Source organism: Thamnophis sirtalis, unplaced genomic scaffold (genome assembly GCF_051295495.1).
Source record: "Thamnophis sirtalis isolate CommonGarterSnake01/CBP01778 unplaced genomic scaffold, rThaSir2_p1.2 scaffold_9, whole genome shotgun sequence".
Classification (NCBI taxonomy): domain Eukaryota; kingdom Metazoa; phylum Chordata; class Lepidosauria; order Squamata; family Natricidae; genus Thamnophis; species Thamnophis sirtalis.
The window spans coordinates 5,920,958-5,926,905 of NW_028261389.1; the positions used below are offsets into that span (position 1 = coordinate 5,920,958).

The 5,948-nt window shown below is 47.5% G+C and overlaps 1 protein-coding gene across 1 annotated transcript in view; it reads right to left on the reverse strand.

Annotated features, from left to right (window-relative positions):
* Positions 1 to 1,397, reverse strand: part of PRKCQ (protein kinase C theta) — a 51,308-nt gene extending 49,911 nt beyond the window's left edge. The window contains exon 1 of the mRNA XM_087722707.1: positions 1,116 to 1,397. The gene's annotated coding sequence lies outside the window, so the exon portion shown is untranslated. The remainder of the gene's footprint in view (positions 1 to 1,115) is intronic.
* Between the last annotated feature and the right edge of the window lie 4,551 nt (positions 1,398 to 5,948).

Below are 5,948 nucleotides of genomic sequence, written 5' to 3' on the forward strand. Positions count from 1 at the left end.
GAATTATGGGAGTTGAAGTCCACAAGTCTTAAAGTTGCCACGTTTGAAGACCTCTGCACTAAGAATATAAACTGGCTGGAGAATTCTGGGAGTTGGAGTTCACAAGTCTTAAAGTTGCCAAGTTTGAAGACCTTTGCACTAAGAATACAAACTGGCTGGAGAATTATGGGAGTTGAAGTCCACAAGTCTTAAAGTTGCCACGTTTGAAGACCTCTGCACTAAGAATATAAACTGGCTGGAGAATTCTGGGAGTTGGAGTTCACAAGTCTTAAAGTTGCCAAGTTTGAAGACCTTTGCACTAAGAATATAAACTGGCTGGAGAATTCTGGGAGTTGGAGTTCACAAGTCTTAAAGTTGCCAAGTTTGAAGACCTTTGCACTAAGAATATAAACTGGCTGGAGAATTCTGGGAGTTGGAGTTCACAAGTCTTAAAGTTGCCAAGTTTGAAGACCTTTGCACTAAGAATATAAACTGGCTGGAGAATTCTGGGAGTTGGAGTTCACAAGTCTTAAAGTTGCCAAGTTTGAAGACCTTTGCACTAAGAATATAAACTGGCTGGGGAATTCTGGGAGTTGAAGTTCACAAGTCTTAAAGTTGCCAACTTTAAGTTGCCATAGAAGACCTATGCACTAAAATATACACTGGGGGGATAACCCGCTTGCCTACTAACTGATGATATTACCTAACTGGGTCATGAAACGTCTGCTGGGGGAAAAGAACTAAGCTGAGAGAGACCCTTGATTTAAAAACTGGCAACCTTTCCTCTGGGTATCAAGCCATCCAGGACTGGTTCGCGTCCAGGCAGCCTCACTAAAGAAGGTAAACCCTGATTCCAACGGATTGTAACCTGGATTGAGGTGGGAGAGTTGCTTCCTCCCGACCCCCAGCTCCAAGCTCTGCTCCTCTGGCTTTTCCCCCCCTTGGAGGTAGGACAAAGTAAGGTCGGGGAAGGGAAACTGCCCACCAGCGCAGCCTTAGCAAGAGGCGGCAGCAGCAACTCCGAGTAGGACGCCGGAATCGCGGAGTGGAAAGCGGCAGCGGGAGTTTCCACCCTCGGCGCTAGCAGCGTCCTGGGGTCGCTGGGGGGTTCCAGCCCCGGTCTTCGGGCCCCTTACCTGCTCGTCGCCCGGCCGAGCTCCTGTGCTCCTCGCCCGGTCCGTCTCGGTCAGCCTGTCCCGGCGGCTCCGTCCAGCAGCGGCTCCTCTTGCGGCGGCGGCAGCTGCTCCTCTCCGTCACCCGAACCAGCCGGTCGCCCCCGCGCCCGCCGCAACCGCTTCGCTGCTGTCGCCGCCTCCGCTGGCAGAGACGGCGCTGCAGAGGAGCTGGTCCCGGCTGGCCCCCCGAAGGAAGGAAGGAAGGAAGGAGACTCGGAGGAGGAGAGAAAGAAGGGAGAAGAACAAGGAAGGAAGGAAGGAAGGAAGGAAGGAGGCTCAGAGAAGGAGAGATAGAAGGAAGGAAGGAGAAGAAGGAAGAAGAAGGAGGGAGGGAGGAAGGAAGGAGGCTCGGAGAAGGAGGAGAGAAAGAAGGGAGAAGAACAAGGACAAAAGGAAGGAAGGAAGGAAGGAGAAGGAGGAGAGAAAGAAGGGAGAAGGACAAGGAAGGAAGGAAGGAAGAAAGAAAGGAGGCTCGGAGTAGAAGAGATAGAAGGAAGGAAGGAGAAGAAGGAGGGAGGAAGGAAGGAAGGAAGGAAGGAGAGAAGGAGGCTCAGAGAAGGAGGAGAGAAAGAAGGGAGAAGGACAAGGACAAAAGAAAGGAAGGAAGGAAGGGGAATTGGAGAAGGAGAGATAGAAGGAAGGAAGGAGAAGGAGGAAGAAGAAGGAGGGAGGAAAGAAGGAAGGAAGGAGGCTCGGAGAAGGAGGAGAAAAAGAAGGGAGATGGATAAAGACAAAAGGACGGAAGATGGGAAGGAAGTAAGAAAGTAAGGACGGGGACTCAGAGAAGGATAGATAAACGGAAGGAAGGAGAAGAAAAAGGAGGAAGGAAGGAGGCTCTGAGAAGGAGATATAGAAGGGAGGGAGGGAGGGAAGAGAAAAAGGAACGACAAAGAGAAGGAAGGGAGGAAGGAAGCTCTGAGAAGGAGGAGAGAAAGAAGGGAGAAAGACAAGGCTGGAATACTGCAATGTGCTCTACATGGGGCTGCCCTTGAGGAGCATCCGGCGACTTCAGTTAGTGCAGAACGCGGCCGCGCGAGTGATCGCGGGTGCACCCCGATTCACCCGCATAACACCTATCCTCCGCGAGCTGCGCTGGCTACCTGTCGATCTCCGGATGCGCTTCAAGGTGCTTTTACTCACCCATAAAGCCCTACATGGCAGTGGATCTGGATACTTGAGAGACCGCCTTCTGCCGATTACCTCCCTACGACCTATAAGATCGCATAGACTGGGCCTCCTCCGCATTCCATCGGCCAGCCAGTGTCGGCTGGCAACTACAAGGAGGAGGGCCTTTTCAGCAGTCGCCCCGACCCTTTGGAACGAGCTCCCCGTGGAGATTCGTACCCTCTCCACCGTCCAAGCCTTCCGCACAGCCTTGAAGAACTGGCTCGCCCGTCAGGCCTGGGGATAAGGACCGTTACCCCGCCCGAATATTGAATGTATGGTGTTGATTTTATTATATGTTGTCGTCTTAATGCTGTATTCCCCCTCCCTTGGTTTCTGTGAGCCGCCCTGAGTCCCCTCAGGGAAAAGGGCGGCCTACAAATGTCAATAAAACCAAAACCAAACCAAGGACAAAGGAAGGAAGAGAGATAGAAGAAAGGAAGGAAGGAAGGAAGGAAGGAAGGAAGGAAAGAAGGAAGGGGACTTGGAGAAGGAGAAATAGAAGCAAGGAGGGGATGGAGGGAGGGAGGAAGGAAGGAGAAGAAGGAAGAAGGACAGAAGGAAGGAGGCTCTGAAAAGGAGAGAAAGAAGGGAGAAGGACAAAAGGAAGGAAGGGGGCTCTGAGAAGGAGAGATAGAAGAAAGAAAGGGACGGAGAAGGCAGGAAGGAAGGACAAGGAAGAAGGACAAAGGGAAGGAAGGAAGGAAGATTATCCAGGAAGATGTACTTCTAGCTAGTTTCCCTCTCAGTGTAGCCGACCCCACAAAATTGTTGGAAAGCCAAAAGTAAAATTTAGCGACATTTGAAATTCTCAGGGAAAAAAAATCCGAAATCCTTTGTCTTTGGTGTGTCTGTGTGTTCAGATGGTTACCATTGTCCAGCTGGCATCACAGACTGAAATAAAAATAGCCAGCCTTGCTCACCTCCTAATTATTTTTAATGGTGGCTTAAGTTGTAAAAAAATATATACAACATTGGAGTGAGCATTGGCCTAAAGCAGTGTTTCAGGCTTCAGGTAAAATTCCTTTTTTCTGTCTTAACTACTTGCTTGGTATGTTCAATCTATCTATCTATCTATCTATCTATCTATCTATCTATCTATCTATCTATCTATCTATCTATCTATCTATCTATCTTTCTTTCTTTCTTTCTTTCTTTCTTTTTTCTTTTTCTTTCTTTTCTTTCTTTCTTCCTTCCTTCCTCCTTCCTTTTCTTTCCATCCCCCTTTCTTATTTTATTTTTAACCCAGGTAGATTTCATGCCCAAGGTTGGATTAGAATTTACAATTACCTGGTAATTGGCCAGCTGTCATACTTAACGCAGGACTAGAACTCTCCATCTCCTGGTGGTTGGCCCAAAGTCACCCAACCAGCTGTCATGCCTAAGGCAGAACTAGAACTCCGTGTCTCCTAGTTACTAGGCCAACCTCTTAACCATGACCCCCCCAAACTGGCTCTTTACTACCCCGTCCTGGACGGTTCCACCACAAAATCGCGGAGTACAAAATCGCGCTCGACGAAAGCGCGCATTTGACGTCAGCACAGCGCGACAAAAACATCGCGCTGTGATCGAAAAATGTACAAATAAAGCGAAAACCTTACCCTAACCCCCCCAAACCTAACCCTTAACCTAACCCTAAACCTAACCCTAAACCTAACCGTTAACGTAACACTAAACCTAACGCTAACCCTTAACCTAACGCTAAACGTAACCCTAACGCTCTAAACCTAACCCTAACCCTTAACCTAACCCTAACCCTAACCCTAACCCTAACCCTTACCTTTATGTGAATTGGCTTGCTTTAATTTTAATTTTATTTTAATTTTTAATTTTTTCCGTCGCGCTGTGATGACGTCACACACGCGCTTTCGTCGAGCGCGATTTTGTCCTCCGCGGTTTTGACGGGTCACGGTCCTGGACGACTGAATGTTCCAAATCAGTGGTCTCCAACCTTGGCAACTTTAAGACTTGTGGACTTCAACTCCCAGCTTTGCTGGCTGAGGAACTCTGGGAGTTGAAGTCCACAAGTCTTAAAGTTGCCAAGGTTGGAGACCACTGTTCCAAACAACAACTATACACAGGCCCAAATTCCTTGCAGAACGCAATCCTTCCAATGCAGTTTTGTAACAATCAAAAGACCTCTGTTCCTTTATGGGAAGGCTGGGGATAAACCTTGGCCCTTTGTGGACTTCAACTCCCAGAATCCCTGAGCCAGCCATGCTGATCCCATGCCGGCTCAGAATTCTGGGAGTTGAAGTCCACAAGTCATAGAAGGGCCAAGGTTTCCCCCAGCCCTGCTCTATGGGAATAAGAAAAGGACCACATTCAAATATCAAAGGGTTCCATTAAAAGGAGAAGCGGATCTATTCATTCCTAGAGAACCCACATGCTGGCCAATGTTTACACACCTTCCTTGCGAAGGGTGCAGCTCAACATTTTTTTTTTTTTTTTGCCAATTGCTATCTGTGTTCCAACTGTTCAATCAATGGATCAGCATCAGAACTGAACTGGAAGGTACCTTGGAGGTCTTCTTGTCCAACCTCCTTGTTCAAACAGGAAACCCTGTTAGGAATATAATCTAACGGTTGGGTTGGCAATATATAAATCATGTAACAATGCTATACCTGTTTCTTTAAATCATACTGTAAAATGTGATTGGTTGCTGTTTTCCTCAATCGGCCACAAGAGGGAGCCAGAATGACTGTTAGCTCTCTGTTCGTTAGATGCTGGGCTGATCTGAGTATTTTGGAAGCTGGCTGTTAGAAAGTGCCGTGAGCTATTGTAAGTTTTGCAACTGCTAGCAAATTTTGAGTACTGGACTGTTTATATGATATTGGACTATGTTATTTGGATTATCCCTTAACTGAAAGACATTGATGACTGACTGTCTTATCCGTGTATGACTTGGACTGTTTGATGGACTCTGATACCTCTATTTCCACGAAAGTAAAAGCCTATTTAAACTGTGGGTGTCTCTGTATGCTGGTTTGTGTGTTCTCCAACACAACTCTCACAACGCTTCTCTGAATGTACTCGCTCTCCCAATGGGGAGCTTACCTAACAAACCCTATCATTTCACACAAATGGTTGTCTAATCTCTTCTTAAAAACCTCCAGTGTTGCAGCATTCACATCTTCTGGTGGCAAGTAGTCCCGCTGGTTAATTGTTCCAACTGTCAGGAAATTTCTCCTCAGTTCTAAGTTGCTTCTCTCCTTGATTAGTTTCCACCCATTGCTTCTTGTCCTGCCCTCAGGTGCTTTGGAGAATGGTTTGACTCCCTCTTCTTTGGGGCATCCCTTGAGATATTGGAAGACTGCTATCACGTCTCCCCTAGTCCTTCTTTTCATTAAACTAGACATACCCAGTTCCTGCAACCGTTCTTCGTATGTTTTAGCCTCCAGTCCCCTAATCCTCTTTGTTGCTCTTCTCTGTGCTCTTAATGTAACTACTGCCGTGATTCACTTAACAACCGTGGTAAGAAAGGTCATAAAACAGAACACAAGTCCCTGAAGAAATGTCTCACTTAGCAACAGAGATTTCGGGCTCCATTGTGCTCGCATGTCGAGGACTACCCACGTAAGGCTTCCTGCCTTGAGCAGGGGGTTGATCTAGATGACCTCTGAGGTCCCT